The 19,314-nt window shown below is 47.1% G+C and overlaps 2 protein-coding genes across 3 annotated transcripts in view; one reads left to right on the top strand and one right to left on the bottom strand.

Annotated features, from left to right (window-relative positions):
- Nucleotides 1–19,314, bottom strand: part of LOC139273403 (zinc finger protein 551-like) — a 62,206-nt gene that overhangs the window by 17,644 nt on the left and 25,248 nt on the right. The window contains exon 3 of one of the 2 annotated variants that reach the window (XM_070890277.1): nucleotides 2,562–2,726. The exons of the other annotated variant lie outside the window; for it this stretch is intronic. The gene's annotated coding sequence lies outside the window, so the exon portion shown is untranslated. The remainder of the gene's footprint in view (nucleotides 1–2,561; nucleotides 2,727–19,314) is intronic. 2 annotated transcript variants of the gene reach the window in all.
- LOC139273405 (zinc finger protein 774-like) overlaps nucleotides 14,282–19,314 on the top strand; it is a 55,325-nt gene continuing 50,292 nt past the window's right edge. The window contains exon 1 of the mRNA XM_070890281.1: nucleotides 14,282–14,516. The gene's annotated coding sequence lies outside the window, so the exon portion shown is untranslated. The remainder of the gene's footprint in view (nucleotides 14,517–19,314) is intronic.

Raw genomic sequence — 19,314 nt, 5'->3', positions numbered from 1 at the left:
GGCTGCAGGCTGACTTGGACAGGTTAGGTGAGTGGGAAAATGCATGGCAGATGCAGTATAATGTGGATAAATGTGAGGTTATCCACTTTGGTGGCAAAAACAGGAAGGCAGAATATTATCTGAATGGTGACAGATTAGAAAAAGGAGAGCTGCAACGAGACCTGGGTGTCATGGGGGGTACATCAGTCATTGAAGTTTGGCATGCAGGTACGGCAGGCAGTGAAGAAGGCAAATGGTATGTTGGCCTTCATAGCTAGGGGATTTGAGTATAGGAGCAGGGAGGTCTTACTGCAGTTGTACAGAGCCTTGGTGAGACCATACCTGGAATATTGTGTTCAATTTTGGACTCCTAATCTGAGGAAGGACATTCTTGCTATTGAGGGAGTACAGCGAGGGTTCACCAGATTGATTCCCGGGATGGCAGGACTGACATATGAGGAGAGACTGGGTCAACTGGGCTTGTATTCACTGGAGTTTAGAAGAATGAGAGAGGATCTCATAGAAACATATAAAATTCTGACGGGATTGGACAGATTAGCGGCAGGAAGCATGTTCCTGTTGCTGGGGAGTTCCAGAACCGGGGTCACAGTCAAAGAATAAGGGGTAAGCCATTTAGGACCGAGATGAGGAGAAACTTCTTCACTCAGAGAGTGGTTAACCTGTGGAATTCTCCACTGCAGAAAGTTGTTGAGGCTAGTTCATTAGATATATTCAAAAAGAGTTAGATATGGCCCTTACGGCCAACGGGATCAAGGGGTATGGAGTGAAAGCACGAAAGGGGTACTGAGGTTGAATGAGCAGCCATGATCTTATTGAATGGTGGTGCAGGCTCGAAGGGTCGAATGGCCTGCTCCTGCATCTAATTTCTAAGTTTCTATGTTTAATCTACCAAAATTTCCTGGATTCTTGGGCAATCCCAACAGATTGGAAAACCGCAAATGTAACGCCCCTATTTGAAAAAGGAGGCAGACAAAAAGCAGGACACTATATACCAGTTAACCTAACATCTATCGTTGGGGAAATGCTGCAGTTCATTATTAAGGAAGCAGCAGCAGGACATTTGGAAAAGTATGACTCAATCAAGCAGATTCAGCATGATTTTAGGAAAGGTAAATCATGTTTGACAAATTCGCTGGAGTTCTTTGTGGATGTAATGAGCAGGGTGGATAAGGGGGAAGCAGTGGATGTGGTGTATTTGGATCCAGAAGGAATTCGATAACGTGCCACATAAGAGATTACTGCACAAGATAAAAGCTCACAGGGTTGGGGGTAATATATTAGCATGGATAGAGGATTGGCTAAACAGAAAACAGAGAGTCGGGATAAATGGATAATTTTCCAGTTGGCAAACAAGACTAGTGGAGTGTCGTAGGGATCGGTGCTGGGTCCTCAACTATTTACAATCTATATTAATGACTTGGATGAAGGGACCAAGTTTGTTGTTGTTACAAAATTGTGAGAACACAAAGGAATATAGACAGGTTAAGTGAGAGGGCAAACATTTGGCAGATGGAGTATAATGTGGGAAAATGTGAGGTTATCCACTTTGGCAGAAATAATAGAAAAGCAAATTATAATTTAAATGGAGATAAATTGCAAAGAGCTACATTAGAGAAAGACCTGGGGGTCCTTGTGCATGAAACACAAAAAGTTAGTTTGCAGGTACAGCAAGTAATCAGGAAGTCAAATGGAATGTTGGCCTTTATTGCAAGGGGGATGGAGTATAAAAGCAGAGAAGTCCTGCTACAATTGTACAGGGTATTGGTGAGGCCACACCTGGAGTACTGTCTACAGTTTTGATCTCTGTATTTAAGGAAGGATATAGTTTCATTGGAGGCAGTTCAGAGAAGGTTCACGAGGTTGATTCAGGAGATGAGGGGGTTGACTTATGAAGATAGGTTGAGTAGGTTGGTCCTATACACATTGGAGTTCAGAAGAATGAGAGGTGATCTTACTGAAACTTGATGATAATGAGGGGGCTCGACAAGGTGAGTGCAGAGAGGATATTTCCACTTATAAGGGAAACTAAAACTAGAGGACATCGTCTTAGAATAAGGGACCACCCATTATTTAAAACTGAGATGAGGAGGAATTTATTCTCTCAAGTAATTGTAAATCTGTGGAATTCTCTGCCCCAGAGAGCTGTGGAGGCTGGGTCATTGAATGTATTTAAGGTGGTGATAGACAGATTTTTGAGCGATAAGGGAGTAAAGGGTTATGGGGAGCGGGCAGCGAAGTGGAACTGTGTCTGTGATCAGACCAGCCATGATGTTATTGAATGGCGGAGTAGGCTCGAAGGGCAAAATGACTACTCCTGCTCCTTATCTTCTTATGTAATTGTGTAAACATAAACCGTAAGCTCAGAACTGAACATTGCCTTTAGGGGAGATGGTGAGAAATCCGAGGTGTGGAGACTGAGAATAAAATATCTCATCCATTCCTTTCCCCACGAGGACCCGGTTGGAAACACACTGACATAATTCACTTTGTTCCGGCACCAAGATGATCGCGCATGCGCTGTGCTACCTCACTGGACGAAGATGGCGGAGCGCTGAACCTACCTTCCTGCACCAAGATGGCCGCCATTAGCCTGGGCCTGTGGCCGAGAGAAAGCCCCGAAGCTGCAATCGCCGATATTCCGGTTATTATTCCGGACGTGCGGCAGACATCGGTTCTTTATGAAGCCTCCCCGGCTCTCCTCTGGTCCATTGCTCACCTCAGACCCGCTGAAAATGACAAATTCTGAACAGCCTGTCCAACACGTGTTCTCCGCCATTACACGGACCGCGCATGCTCCAAGCCCAGCCAGGACCCGCGCCTGCGCACTGAGCTCCTGTAGTCGCGATGCGGTATATTCACCCTGCGCGGAATGCTGGGGAAATATCCCGCTATTGAAAGTCTGAATTTGTGAATTGAACAATATTTACTGTGATTGCATTGGGCACTGAACCATGCTCAATCTGGCAGTTATTGTTTGTTTCTGATGATCTTAATAACCCCTATATATGAACTGGAGATTGTGTATAAATATTGAATAAATCAGTTTTGTTTCAAACACAGTGTGTCGAATATTTGATTTTTCCATAATCAGAAGAGAGTAATTTGCTTCGATGATGTGGAATTTGTACGGGTGGAGCTACGGAATACCAAAGGGCAGAAAATGCTAGTGGGAGTTGAGTACAGACCACCAAACAGTAGGAGGTGGGGACAGCATCACACAATAAATTAGGGATGCATGCAATAAAGTTACAGCAGTTATCATGGGCCACTTTATACTACATATAGATTGGGCTAACCAAACTGGTAGCAATACGATGGAGGAGGATTTTCTGGAGCGTATTAGGGATGGTTTTCTAGACGAATATGCCGAGGAACCAAATAGAGGGCTGGCCATCCTCGACTGGGTGATGTGTAATGAGAAAGGACTAATTAGCAATCTTGTTGTGTGAAACCCCCTGGGGAAGAGTGACCATAATATGGTAGAAATATTTATTAAGATGGAGAGTGACACAGTTAATTCAGGTCTAGGGTCCTGAACTTAAGGAAATATAAATATGATCGTATTAGACGTGAATTGGCAAAAATAGACTGGCGAATGATGCTTAAAGGGTTGGTGGCGGATAGGCAATGGCAAACATTTAAAGATCACATGGATGAACTTCAACAATTGTACATCCCTGGCTGGAGTAAAAATAAAAGGGGAAGGTGGCTCAACCGTGGCTAACAAGGGAAATTAAGGATAGTGTTAAATCCAGGGAAGAGGCATATAAATTGGCCAGAAAAGGCAGCAAAACTGAGGACTGGAAGAAATTTAGAATTCAGCAGAGGAGGACCAATGATTTAATTAGGAGGGGGGAAACAGAGTAAGAAAGGAAGCTTGCTGGGAACATAAAAACTGACTGCAAAAGCTTCTATAGATATGTGAAGAGAAAAAGATTAATGAAGACAAATGTAGGTCCCTTGCAATCAGATCCAGGTGAATTTATAATGGGAAACAAAGAAATGGCAGACCAATGGAACAAATACTTTGGTTCTGTCTTCACAAAGGAAGACACAAATAACCTTCCAGAAATACTAGGAGGCCGAGGGTCTAGTGAGAAGGAGGAACTGAAGGAAATCCTTATTATGCACGGAATTGTGTTAGGGAAATTGATGGGATTGAAGGCAGATAAATCCCCGGTTCCTGATAGTCTGCATCCCAGAGTACTTAAGGAAGTGACCCTAGAAATAGTGGATGCATTGGTGATCATTTTCCAACAGTCTATCGATTCTGAACCAGTCCCTATGGACTGGAGGGTAGCTAATGTAACACCACTTTTTAAAAAAGGAGGGAGAGAGAAAACGGGTAATTACAGCCTGGCGTCAGTAGTTGGGAAAATGTTAGAATCAATTATTAAAGATAAAATAGCAGCACATTTGGAAAGCAGTGACAGGAGCGGTCCAAGTCAGCATGGATTTACGAAAGGGAAATAATGCTGGACAACTCTTATAGAATTGTTTGAGGGTATAGACAAGGGAGAACCAGTGGGATGTGGTGTATTTGGACTTTCAAAAGGCTTTTGACAAGGTTCCACACAAGAGTTGGTGTGAAAAATTAAAACACATGGTATTGGGGGTAATGTACTGATGTGGATAGAGACTGGTTGGCAGACAGGAAGCAGAGAGTCGGGATAAATGTGTCTTTTTCAGAATGGCAGGCAGTGACTAGTGGAGTGCCGCAGGGCTCAGTGCTGGGACTCCAGCTATTTACAATATACAATAATGATTTAGAAGGAATCGAGTGTAATATCTCAAAGTTTGCAGACGACACTAAGCTGGGTGGTGGTGCGGGATGTGAGGAGGACGCCAAGAGGCTGCAGGGTGATATGGACAGGTTAGGTGAGTGGGCAAATGCATGGTAGATGCAGTATAATGTGGATAAATGTGAGGTTATTCACTTTGGGGGCAAAAACACGAAGGCAGAATATTATCTGAATGGTGGCAGATTAGGAAAAGAGGAGGTGCAATGAGACCTGGGTGTCATGGTACATCAGTCATTGAAAGTTGACATGCAGGTACAGCAGCTGGTGAAGAAGGCAAATGTACGTTGGCCTTCATAGCTCGGGGATTTGAGAATAGGAGCAGGGAGGTCTTACTGCAGTTGTACAAGGCTTTAGTGAGGCCTGACCTGGAATATTGTGTTCAGTTTTGGTCTCCTAATCTGAGGAAAGAGGTTTTTCCTATTGAGGGAGTGCAACGAAGGTTCACCAGACTGTTCCCGGGATGGCAGAATTGACATATGAGGAGAGATTGGATCGACTGGGCCTGTATTCACTGGAGTTGAGAAGGATGAGTGGGGATCTCATAGAAACATATAAAATTCTGACGGTACTGGACAGGCTAGATGCAGGAAGAATGTTTCCGATGTTGGCGAAGTCCAGAACCAGGGGACACAGTCTGAGGATAAGGGGTAAGCCGTTTAGGACTGAGATGAGGAGAAACTTCTTCACTCAGAGAGTTGTTAACCTGTGGAATTCTCTACCAGAGGGTTTTTCATGCCAGTTCATTGGATATATTCAAGGGGGAGTTAGATATGGCCCTTACGGCTAAAGGGATCCAGGAGTATGGAGAGAAAGCAAGAAAGGGGTACTGAGGTGAATAATCAGCAATGATCATATTGAATGGTGGTGCAGGCTCGAAGGGCCGAATGGCCTACTCCTGCACCTATTTTCTATGCTTGTCTCTCACACTCTTTCTCTGCCTCTCTCTGTCGCGCTCTCTCCCTCTCTGTCGCTCTCTCTTTGCCTCTGTCTCCCTCTCGCTCTCTCTCTCTTTGCCTCTGTCTCTCTCTCTCTGTCTGTCTCTCCCTTTGTCAGTCAGCCTCTATCATCATCTCACTCTCTGTGTCTCTCTTTCTCTCCATCTGTCTCTCCGTCTCCCTCTCCTTCACTCTCTGCTTGTCCTGTCATTCAGAACACATTTTAAACTGTGATCTTTATATTCTCAGGGTTCGGAATGGAAGGCTTCAAATCTGGATGAATTGTAACGAAATGGGTAAATTTCTACCTCTGAGTGTGAGAGTGTGTGCGTGAGAGTGTGTCTCGGTCTGTGTGTCTGTGAGAGCGTGTGTGTGAGTGTGAGTGTGCGTGAGAGACTGTGTGTGTGTAAGAATGATCCACCCCGATTAAAGCCGCTGTGTGTGAGAGTGTGTCTCTGTCTGTGAGTGCGTGAGAACGTGTGTACACGTGAGAGTGTGCATACGTGTGTGTGTGCGCGTACGTGAGAGACTGTGTGTGTGTGTGTATAAGAGTGTATGTTTATGTCTGTGTGTGTTTATGAGAGAGAGAGATATAGAGATATACCTGGGATGATCCACCACGATTAAAGCCGCTGTATCCAGGGCCGTTGTCGAGGTTCTGAGGTTTGTCTGTTTCTTGTTGCCGTATATCAGAGTGGAGTTCATCTTGAACGGGACACGGGAAATCGATAATTTCTTCCCCGACCGATTTGAGTATCTAATCATTCGGCTTTACGATGAGGAGCTGACAGACCTCCTGTCTCACTGGGAAGAGCTACAGGTTTATCTCCACTGCACGGTGAGTGGCTAAGATTGGGACTGTACAGCAAGGTAGAATATATCTGTACACAATCCACGTGTGGATCATAGAATCAGAGAAATTTACAGCACGGAAGGAGGCTATTTCGGCCCATCGTGCACACGCTGGCCGACCAAGAGCTACCCAGCCTAATCCCACTTTCCAGCTCTGGATCCGTATCCCTGTAGGTTACGGCACTTTAAGTGCACATCCAAGTACTTTTTAAATGTGGTGAGGGTTTCTGCCTCTACCACCCTTTCAGGCAGTGAGTTCCAAACCCCCACCACCCTCTGGGTGAAGACATTCACCCTCAAATCTCCTCTAAACCTCCCGCCAATTACTTTAAATCTATGCCCCCTGGTTGTTGACCCCTCTGTCAAGGGAAACAGGTCCTTCCTATCCACTCTATCCAGGCCCCTCATAATTTTATACACCTCAATCAGGTCTCCCCTCAGCCTCCAATGTTCCAAAAAAAACAACCTCAGCCGATCCAAACTTTCCTCATAGCTAAAATTCTCCAGTCCCGGCAACATCCTCACAAATCTCCCATGTACCCTATGTAGTGCATCATGTCCTTCCTGTAATGTGGTGACCAGAACTGCACGCAGTACAGTTATCTGAAAGATGGCACCTGCGACAGTGCGGCACTCCCTCAGTACTGCCCCTGCGACAGTGCGGCGCTCCCTCAGTACTGCCCCTGCGACAGTGCGGCGCTCCCTCAGTACTGCCCCTGCGACAGTGCGGCGCTCCCTCAGTACTGCCCCTCCGACAGTGCGGCACTCCCACAGTACTGCCCCTCCCAGTGCGGCACTCCCTCAGTACTGCCCCTCCGACAGTGCGGCACTCCCTCAGTACTGCCCCTCAGTGTGGCACTCCGTCAGTACTGCCCCTCCAACAGTGTGGCACTCCCTCAGTACTGCCCCTCCAACAGTGCGGCACTCCCTCAGTACTGCCCCTCCGACAGTGCGGCACTCCCTCAGTACTGCCCCTCCGACAGTGCGGCACTCCCTCAGTACTGCCCCTCCGACAGTGCGGCACTCCCTCAGTACTGGGTAACAGTGGAACGCCGGCCTGGGATGAAGCGACTCGATTCCATGACCTTCTGATTCCGAGGCGAAAGAGAGAGAGAGAGAGAAAGACTGACTATGGCACGGCTGACACCTGATTTTGGATGAGAATGTATTCTGTTGGATACAGGATAATAAGAACATAAGAAATAGGAGCAGGAGTAGGCCATACAGCCCCTTGAGCCTGCTCCGCCATTCAGTGTGATCATGGCTGATCTGATTATGGACTCAGCTCTACTTCCCTGCCTGCTCCCCATAACCCCTTATGCCCTTATCAGTTAAGAAACTGTCTATCTCTGTCTTAAATTTACTCAATGTCCCAGCTTCCACAGCTCTCTGAGGCAGCTAATTCCACAGATTTACAACCCTCAGAGAGAAGAAATTCCTCCTCATCTCAGTTTTAAATGGGAGGCCCCTTATTCTAAGATTATGCCCTCTAGTTCTAGTCTCCCCCATCCACTCTGCATCCACCTTGTCAAGCCCCTTCATAATCTTATACATTTGGATAAGATCACCTCTCATTCTTCTAAATTCCAATGAGTAGAGGCCCAACTTACTCAACCTTTCCTCATAAGTCAACCCCCTCATCTCTGGAATCAACCGAGTGAACCTTCTCTGAACTGCCTCCAATGCAAGTATGTCCTTTCATAAATACAGAAACCAAAACTGCACGCAGTACTCCAGGTGTGGCCTCACCAATAGCCTGTATAACTGTAGCAAGACTTCCCTGCTGTTATACTCCATCCCCTTTGCAATAAAGGCCAAGATACCATTGGCCTTCCTGATCACTTGCTGTACCTGCATACTAACCTTTTGTGTTTGATGCACAAGTACCCCCAGGTCCCGCTGTACTGCAGCACTTTGCAATCTTTCTCCATTGAAATAATAACTTACATTTTACTACGTTAAAGACGGTATATAAATACAAGTTGTTGTTGTAACTCAGACCAGTCCATCACATAGAAACATAGAAAATAGGTGCAGGAGGCGGCCATTCGGCCCCTCGAGCCCGCACCACCATTCGACAAGATAATGGCTGATCATTCCTTCAATACCCCTTTCCCGCTTTCTCTCGATACCCCTCGATCCCCTTAACCATAATGACCATATCTAATTCCCTCTGATCCAATGAACTGGCATCAACAACTCTCTGCGACAGTTAATTCCACAGGTCAACAACTCTCTGAGTGAAGAAGTTTCTCCTCATCTCAGTCCTAAATGGCTGACCCCTTATCCTAAGACTATGTCCCCTGATTCTGGACTTCCCCAACATCGGGAATATTCTTCCTGCATCTAACCTGTCCAGTCCCGTCAGAATTTTATATGTTTCTGAGAGATCCCCTCTCATCCTTCTAAACGCCAGTGAATAAAGGCCCAGTTGATCCAGTCTCTCCTCATGACAGCCCAGCCAACCCTGGAATCAGTCTGGTGAACCTTCGCTGCACTCCCTCAATATCAAGAACGTCCTTCCTCAGACTAGACCAAAACTGAACACAATATTCCAGGTGAGGCCTCACTAAGGCCCTGTGCAACTGCAGTAAGACCTCCCTGCTCCTATATTCAAATCCCCTAGCTGTGAAGGCCAAAATAGCATTTGCCTTCTTTACCGCCTGCTGTACCTGCGTGCCCACTTCCAATGAATGATGAACCATGACACCCAGGTCTCGTTGCATCTCCCCTTTTTCTAGTTTGCCGCCATTCAGATAATATTCTGCCTTCGTGTTTTTGCCCCCAAAATGGATAACCTCACATTTATCCACATTATACTGCATCTGCCATGTCTTTGCCCACTCACCTAATCTGTCCAAGTCACCCTGCAGCCTCTACGCATCCTCCTCACAGCTCACACCACCACCCAGTTTAGTATCATCTGCAAACTTGGAGATATTACACTCTATTCCTTCATTCAAATCGTTAATGTATATTGTAAAGAGCTGGGGTCCCAGCACTGAGCCCTGTGGCACTCCACTAGTAACTGCCTGCCATTCTGAAAAGGACCCGTTTATCCCGACTCTCTGCTTCCTGTCTGCCAACCAGTTCTCTATCCATGTCAGTACATTACCCCCAATACCATGAGTTTTGATTTTGTATACCAATCTCTTGTGCGGGACCTTGTCAAAAGCCTTTTGAAAGTCCAAATACACCACATCCACTGGTTCTCCCCCATCCACTCGACTAGTTACATCCTCAAAAAATTCCAGAAGATTCGTCAAGCATGATTTCCCCTTCATAAACCCATGCTGACTCGGTCCAATCCTGTCACTGCTTTCAAAATGGGCTGCTATTTCATCCTTAATGATTGATTCCAACATTTTTCCCACTACTGATGTCAGGCTAAGCGGTCTATAATTACCCGCTTTCTCTCTCCCTCCTTTTTTTAAAAAAGTGGCGTTACATTAGCTACCCTCCAGTCCATAGGAACTGATCCAGAGTCGATAGACTGTTGGAAAATGATCACCAATGCATCCACTATTTCTAGGACCACTTCCTTAAGTACTCTGGGATGCAGACTGTCAGCACTCGGGGATTTATCGGCTTTTAATCCCATCAATTTCCCGAACACAATTTCCCGCCTAATAAAGATATCTTTTACTTCCTCATTCTCACGAGACCCACTGTCCCCTAGTACATTCGGAAGGTTATTTGTGTCTTCCTTCATGAAGACAGAGCCAAAGTATTTATTCAATTGGTCTGCAATTTTTTTGTTCTACATTATAAATTCACTTGAATCCGACTGCAAGGGACCTACGTTTGTCTTTACTAATCTTTTTCTCTTCACATGTTTATAGAAGCTTCTGCAGTCAGTTTTTGTGTTCCCTGCAAAATTCCTCTTGTACTCTATTTTCCCCTTCTTAATTAAACCCTTAGTCCTCCTTTGTTGAATTCTAAATTTCTCCCAGTCCTCGGGTTTGTTGCTTTTTCTAGCCAATTTATATGCCTCTTCCTTGGTTTTAACTCTATCCTTAATTTCCCTGGTTAGCCATGGTTGAGCCACCTTCCCAGTTTTATTTTTACTCCAGACAGGGATGTACAATTGCTGAAGTTCAACCATGTGATCTTTAAATGTTTGCCATTGCTTATCCACCGTCAACCCTTTAAGTATCCTCTGCCAATCTATTCTAGCCAATTCACACCTCATAGCGTTGAACTTACCTTTCCTTAGACTATGTCCCCTAATTCTGGACTTCCCCAACATCGGGAATATTCTTCCTGCATCTAACCTGTCCAGTCCCGTCAGAATTTTATATGCTTCTATGAGATCCCCTCTCATCTTTCTAAACTCCAGTGAATACAAGCCCAATCGATCCAGTCTCTCCTCATATGTCATCCCTGCCATCCCGGGAATCAGTCTGGTGAACCTTCGCTGCACTCCCTCAATAGCAAGAACGTCCTTCCTCAGATTAGGAGACCAAAACTGAACACAATATTCCAGGTGAGGCCTCACTAAGGCCTTGTACAACTGCAGTAAGACCTCCCTGCTCCTGTACTCAAATCCCCTAGCTATGAAGGCCAACATACCATTTGCCTTCTTCACCGCCTGCTATATCTGCTTGCCAACCTTCAATGACTGATGAACCAGGACACCCCGGTCTCATTGCACCTCCCGTTTTCCTAATCTGCCACCATTCAGATAATATTCTGCCTTCGTGTTTTTGCCCCCAAAGTGGATAACCTCACATTTATCCACATTATACTGCATCTGCCATACATTTGCCGACTCACCTGTCCAAGTCACCCTGCAGCCTTTTAGCATCCTCCTCACAGCTCACACCACTACCCAGCTTCGTGTCATCTACAAACTTGGAGATATTACACTCAATTCCCTCATCCAAATCTTGTCAAAAGCCTTTTGAAAGTCCAAATACACCACATCCACTGGTTCTCCCTGGTCCACTCTACCAGTTACATCCTCAAAAAATTCTCGAAGATTTGTCAAGCAGGATTTCCCTTTCATAAATCCATGCTGACTTGGACTGATCCCATCACTGCTTTCCAAATGTGCTGCTATTTCATCTTTAGTAATTGATTCCAACATTTTCCCCATCTCGGGGGGGTTGTGGGGCTGGAAGAGGTTACAGAGATAGGGAGGGTTGTAGGGGCTGGAGGAGGTTACAGAGATCGGGAGGGTTGTAGGCGCTGGAGGAGGTTACAGAGATCGGGAGGATTGTAGGGACTGGAGGAGGTTACAGAGATGGGAAGGGTGTAGGGGATGGATGAGGTTACACAGATAGGGAGGGGTGTAGGACGTTACAGAGATAGGGTGGGGCGAGGAGGCCATGGAGGGATTTGAAAACAAGGAGGACGGTTTTACACTCGATGTCGCGTGGGTCTAATCCGCTCCCCTCCCCCCGGGGCCAGGCTTCCCCCGTGTGAAGCATTTCTTCGCCCCTCTATCTCTCCGTAGGATAAGGACTGGTCCTACGGAGCCTGGAGACCCGGGCACCGCGTTATGCGGTGCAGAGCGGGCGAGGATTCGGGTCCCTGCAAGACGCAGAGATGGGGTCAACCATTGACCGGTCGTCAAGCATCTCCGTCGCATTCCCCCCAGGTAATCTCTCCTGGATTTTTAGCTTCGTTCTGCAAACAAAGGACCTCTCGGATCTCTCTGTTGTTTGCCTGGAATCATCCACCAATAAAAAAACTCCAGCGAGGGTATCCAGAAATCCTAATTTTCGTCGGCAAATGTTGTATCTTCTTTCCCGACCTCTCTCTCACACACACACACACACACACACACACACACACACACACACACAGAGTCCGAGGTGGCTGTTAACCCCAGGAACTTGTCAGGCCACCTGAATTCTTTATTGTTAGTCGCATTACCACAGTTGTCCCCTAGCTGGAACTAGTTTGCACCTTCTTCCTGTCACGGATCATTAAAGATGGCCAACATTCTCCCAGCTCAATTCTGGCCCTGGGAATCGTCCTCGACTCTCTCTGTCTTTGTTTCACGCTTCCTACTGGTGTACCTTGCTTAGACTGCACTTGGAGCATCATGCACAGTTCTAGTCTCCATATACCCTGGTTAGACCACACTTGGAGCACCATTCACGAGCTGGTATGTGAGTGTGAGGCCCCCCATGGTGGAAGAACTGATATTTGTGAGGCCTACCATGGTGGAAGAGCTGTTGTGTGAGGCCTCCCATGGTGGAAGATCCAGTGTGATGCCTCCCATGGTGGAAGAGCCGGTGTGTGTGTGTGAGCCCCCCATGGTGGAAGAGCTGGAGTGTGAGGCCCTCCTATGGTGGAAGAGCTGGAGTGTGAGACCCCCCTATGGTGGAAGAGCTGGAGTGTGAGGCCCCCTATGGTGGAAGAGCTGGAGTGTGAGGCCCCCCTATGGTGGAAGAGCTGGAGTGTGAGGCCCCCCTATGGTGGAAGAGCTGGAGTGTGAGGCCCCCCTATGGTGGAAGAGCTGGAGTGTGAGGCCCCCCTATGGTGGAAGAGCTGGAGTGTGAGGCCCCTCTATATTGGAAGAGCTGGAGTGTGAGGCCCCCCTATGGTGGAAGAGCTGGAGTGTGAAGCCCCCCTATGGCGGAAGAGCTGGAGCGTGAGGCCCCCCTATGGGGAAGAGCTGGAGTGTGAGGCCCCCCTATGGCGGAAGAGCTGGAGTGTGAGGCCCCCCTATGGCGGAAGAGCTGGAGTGTGAGGTCCCCCTATGGTGGAAGAGCTGGAGTGTGAGGCCCCCCTATGGTGGAAGAGCTGGAGTGTGAAGCCCCCCTATGGTGGAAGAGCTGGAGTGTGAGGCCCCCCTATGGCGGAAGAGCTGGAGTGTGAGGCCCCCCTATGGCGGAAGAGCTGGAGTGTGAGGCCCCCCTATGGCGGAAGAGCTGGAGTGTGAGATCCCCCTATGGTGGAAGAGCTGGAGTGTGAGATCCCCCTATGGTGGAAGAGCTGGAGTGTGAGTCCCCCCCTATGGTGGAAGAGCTGGATTGTCAGGCCCCCCTATGGTGGAAGAGCTGGGGTGTGTGGGATGCCCCCCATGTTGGAAGAGCCAGATTGTGAGGTCCCCCCAAGGTGGAAGAGCCGATGTGTATGAGGCCCCCGATGGTGGAAGAGCCGATGTTTGTGAGGCCTACCATGGTGGAAGAATTGTTGTGTGATGCCCCCCATGGAAGAATAGCTGATGTGTGAGAGGCCCCCCATGGTGGAAGAGTTGGAGTGTGAGATACTCCCATTGTGGAAGAGCCGGAGTGTGAGGCCCCCAAATGATGGAAGAGTCAGAGTGTGAAGCCCCCCCATGGTGGAAGAGCCGGAGTGTGTGTGAAGCCCCCCATAGTGGAGAAGTCGAAGTGTGAAGCCCCCCATGGTGGAAGAGCCGATGTGTGTGAGGCCCCTCATAGTGGAAGAGCCGGAGTGAGGGGGACCCCCCCATTGTGGAAGAGTTGGCGTGTAAGGTGCCCCATGTTCGAAGAGCTGTTGTGTGAGGCCCACCATGGTGAAAGAGCTGTTGTGTGAGCTCCCCCCCTTTGCACACATCCCGACGTCACAGACAGGAAGGCGGGGCCTCAAATCCCGCTTTGTGCCACTGCACCGTGACGTCACGCAGTCGCACGACCCGAGCGTGAACGTCAGGACATCATCACGTCCGCACCACTCACGGCCCGCATACCCGGTGACGTTTTGCGCGGAAGCCGCAGGGTGAAAGGTCAGCGCCGGTTGAACGTGGCGGCAGCGGCTCCGGGGACACGGAACGGGAGGACTGCGGGCCTGCGGACAGCGGCAGCCCCGGGACCAGCGGACAGAGAGAGGCAGGCCCCAGGCCTTCAGACACAGCCTCCCCCGCAGCCCCGGCCAGTGAGGAGGAGAGCGCGCCCGCCCCCCGCGCCGGGAAACCCAAATCCGGCAGCGTCTGGAAATACAACGGTCGCAGGTGAGGGGCCGCGCTCTGATTGGTCCAGGGGGGACAATGGGGCACGTGGGGGCAGAGGGCCCGCACTCTGATTGGTCGGGTCGGGTCGGGGGGGGGGGGGGGGAAGAGAGAAAGAAGAGACAATGGGGCACGTGGGGGCGAAGGGCTCCCTTCTAATTGAACATAAGAATTAGGAACAGGAGTAGGCCATCGAGCCCCTGGAGCCTGCTCCGCCACTCAACAAGATCATGGCTGATCTGGCCGTGGACTCAGCTCCACTTACCCGCCCGCTCCCCATAACACTTAATTCCCTTATTGGTTAAAAATCTATATCTGTGATTTGAATACATTCAATGAGCTAGCCTCAACTGCTTCCTTGGGCAGAGAATTCCACAGATTCACAACCCTCTGGGAGAAGAAATTCCTTCTCAACTCGGTTTTAAATTGGCTCCCCCGTACTTTGAGGCTGTGCCCCCAGTTCTAGTCTCCCCGACCAGTGGAAACAACCTCTCTGCCTCTATCTTGTCTATCCCTTTCATTATTTTAAATGTTACTATAAGATCACCCCTCATCCTTCTGAACTCCAACGAGTAAAGACCCAGTCTACTCAATCTATCATCATAAGGTAACCCCCTCATCTCCGGAATCAGCCGAGTGAATCGTCTCTGTACCCCTTCCAAAGCTAGTATATTCTTCCTTAAGTAAGGTGACCAAAACTGCACGCAGTACTCCAGGTGCGGCCTCACCAATACCCTATACAGTTGCAGAAGGACCTCCCTGCTTTTGTACTCCATCCCTCTCGCAATGAAGGCCAACATTCCATTCGCCTTCCTGATTACCTGTATCACCTGCAAACTAACTTTTTGGGACTCATGCACAAGGACCCCCAGGTTCCTCTGCACCGCAGCATGGTTTTTAAACAGGGGATTAAATGTAGTATCTCCAAATTTGCGGATGACACTAAGTTGGGTGGCAGTGTGAGCTGCGAGGAGGATGCTATGAGGCTACAGAGTGACTTGGATAGATTAGGTGAGTGGGCAAATGCGTGGCAGATGAAGTATAATGTGGATAAATGTGAGGTTATCCACTTTGGTGGTAAAAACAGAGAGACAGACTATTATCTGAATGGTGACAGATTAGGAAAAGGGAAGGTGCAACGAGACCTGGGTGTCATGGTACATCAGTCATTGAAGGTTGGCATGCAGGTACAGCAGGCGGTTAAGAAAGCAAATGGCATGTTGGCCTTCATAGCGAGGGGATTTGAGTACAGGGGCAGGGAGGTGTTGCTACAGTTGTACAGGGCCTTGGTGAGGCCACACCTGGAGTATTGTGTACAGTTTTGGTCTCCTAACTTGAGGAAGGACATACTTGCTGTTGAGGGAGTGCAGCGAAGATTCACCAGACTGATTCCCGGGATGGTGGGACTGACCTATCAAGAAAGACTGAATCAACTGGGCTTGTATTCACTGGAGTTCAGAAGAGTGAGAGGGGACCTCATAGAAACGTTTAAAATTCTGACGGGTTTGGACAGGTTGGATGCAGGAAGAATGTTCCCAATGTTGGGGAAGTCCAGAACCAGGGGTCACAGTCTAAGGATAAGGGGTAAGCCATTTAGGACCGAGATAAGGAGAAACTTCTTCACCCAGAGAGTGGTGAACCTGTGGAATTCTCTACCACAGGAAGTAGTTGAGGCCAATTCACTAAATATATTCAAAAGGGAGTTAGATGAAGTCCTTACTACTCGGGGGATCAAGGGGTATGGCGTGAAAGCAGGAAGTGGGTACTGAAGTTTCATGTTCAGCCATGAACTCGTTGAATGGCGGTGCAGGCTAGAAGGGCTGAATGGCCTGCTCCTGCACCTATTTTCTATGTTTCTATGTTGTAATTTCTCCCCATTCAAATAATATTCCCTTTTACTGTTTTTTTTCCCCCCCCAAGGTGGACGACCTCAGATTTTCCGACATTGTATTCCATCTGCCAAACCTTAGCCCATTCGCTTAACCTATCTAAATCTCTTTGCAGCTTTCCCACTAATCTTTGTGTCATCTGCAAATTTTGTTACACTACACTCTGTCCCCTCTTCATATTGTAAACAGTTGTGGTCCCCTGTGGCACACCACTAACCACAGATTTCCGAAAAGGATCCATTTATCCCGACTCTCTGCATTCTGTTAGGCAGCCAATTCTCGATCCATGGTAAAACATTTCCTCTGATTCCGCGTACCTTTATCTTCTGCAGTAACCTTTTGTGTGGCACCTCATCGAATGCCTTTTGGCAATCTAAATACACCATATCCATCGGTACACCTCTATCCACCATGCTCGTTATATCCTCAAAGAATTCCAGTAAATTAGTTAAACATGATTTCCCCTTCATGAATCCATGTTGCGTCTGCTTGATTGCACTATTCCTATCTAGATGTCTCGCTATTTCTTCCTTAATGATAGCTTCAAGCATTTTCCCCACTACCGATGTTAAACTAACCGGCCTATAGTTACCTGCCTTTTGTCTGCCCCCTTTTTTTTTTTAAAACAGAGGCGTTACATTAGCTGCTTTGCAATCCGCTGATACCTTCCCAGAGTCCAGAGAATTTTGGTAGATTATAACGAATGCATCTGCTATAACTTCCACCATCTCTTTTAATACCCTGGGATGCATTTCATCAGGACCAGGGGACTTGTCTACCTTGAGTCCCATTAGCCTGTCCAGTACTACCCCCACTTAGTGATAGTGATTATCTCAAGGTCCTCCCTTCCCACATTCCCATAACCAGCAATTTTTGGCATGGTTTTTGTGTCTTCCACTGTGAAGACCGAAACAAAATAATTGTTTAAGGTCTCAGCCATTTCCAATTTTCCCATTATTAAACCCCCCTTCTCATCTTCTAAGGGACCAACATTTACATTAGTCACTTTTTTCCCTTTTATACATCGGCAAAAGCTTTTACGTTTTATATATCGGTAAAAGCTTTTACTATCTGTTTTTATGTTTTGCGCAAGTTTACTTTCGTAATCTATCTTTCCTTTCTTTATTGCTTTCTTAGTCATTCTTTGCTGTCGTTGAAGATTGGGATAATGTTATAGTTTCCCACTAACCTTGGCCACCTTATACGCATTGGTTTTTAATTTGATACTCTCCTTTATTTCATTGGTTATCCACGGCTGGTTATCCCTTCTCTCACCGCCCTTCTTTTTCAGTGGAATATATTTTTGTTGAGCACTATGAAAGAGCTCCTTAAAAGTCCTCCACTGTTCCTCAATTGTGCCACCGTTTAAAGTAGACTGGGAACACAGACTAGCCAACTCTGCCCTCATCCCACTGTAGTCCCCTTTGTTTAAGCATAGTACGCTCGTTTGAGAGACTACTTCCTCACCCTCAATCTGTATTACGAATTCAACCAGACTGTGATCACTCATTCCGAGAGGATCTTTTACTCGGAGATAGTTTATTATTCCTGTCTCATTACACAGGACCAGATCTAAGATAGCTTGCTCCCTTGTAGGTTCTGTAACATACTGTTCTAAGAAACAATCCCGTATGCATTCTATGAATTCCTCCTCAAGGCTACCCCGTGCGATTTGATTTGACCAATCGATATGTAGGTTAAAATCCTCCATGATTACTGCCGTTCCTTTTTCACATGCCTCCATTATTCCCTTGATTATTGCTCGCCCAACCATGAACTTATTATTTGGGGACCTATAAACTACGCCCAGTGACTTTTTCCCCTTACTATCTCTAATCTCCATCCACAATTATTCAACATTTTGTTCATTAGAGCCAATATCGTCTCTCACAACTGCCCTGATATCATCCTTTATTAACAGAGCTACCCCACCTCCTTTCCCTTCTTGTCTTTCTTTCCAAATTGTCAGATACCCCTGTATGTTTAATTCCCAGTCTTGGCCACCCTGCAACCACGTTTCTGTAATGGCCACCAAATCATACCCATGTGTAATGATTTGTGCCGTCAACTTGTTGATTTCTGGATTCTTTTACCTCAATCTGGTTCAGCAAAATTACTGAAACGAATACCGTTTGTGCTTTAAACAAAGCAAGCTTTTATTTATAAAGCAAATCCAGATCGGGGACTTTATCAGACAGAAGGAATGCAAGTCTGTTCGAACGCACCCGCTTCCTACGGACAAAGTGACGTTACATTGTAAAGGGACGATGGTTATACATTTTCGGCAAAAGATAACAAGATAGGGCTCGAGTGACATCCTAGTTCAGCTATCTCTTTTGGTCCCTCTTTCCCTTTGTCAACTCATAAGCCGACCTAAGTATGGTCTGATTTTAAACAAAGACCTTCTGTTAATGTTTCAGGTTAATAACATGATTTAATAAGACCTTGAGGTTTTTCTGCAAGCTGTGGGTTTTGTTTCAATATGTGTTAGTGTTGTAACATTTCGCAGTCTCGAGTCTGAGATGTCATGGCTATTCCTCCATGAATTCTTTGTTAGCTTATACTGTCCCTATAAAATTCCCACGTTCTCAACTTCAATATCTCTATACATTTTTAAACATTCACAAACTCATTTACTTTATTTCGAATGCTGCGTGCGTTTAGGTAGTGTTTTTAAACCATGATTTTTAGTTTTGACCCCTCCTGCAGCCCCTTTATATTTCATACATATTGTCCATTCCTATCACCTTGTGGTTTACACTTACCCCAGTGCTACTCTGCTCTGTTGCCTCCTGCCTTTTGCATTCTTTCTTGGAGACCTGTTCATCTGAGCTCTCACCCACTCTAACTAGCTCAGAGCCCTCTCCTGGGTTCCGAATACTCCTCGCATTGAGGCACCGAGCTTTCAGGCT

The sequence above is a fragment of the Pristiophorus japonicus genome, chromosome 9 (genome assembly GCF_044704955.1).
Source record: "Pristiophorus japonicus isolate sPriJap1 chromosome 9, sPriJap1.hap1, whole genome shotgun sequence".
In the NCBI taxonomy this organism is placed as follows: Eukaryota; Metazoa; Chordata; class Chondrichthyes; family Pristiophoridae; genus Pristiophorus; species Pristiophorus japonicus.
The sequence above is the reverse complement of the archived record's forward strand: the minus strand, read 5'-3'. Positions and strand labels throughout refer to the sequence as shown.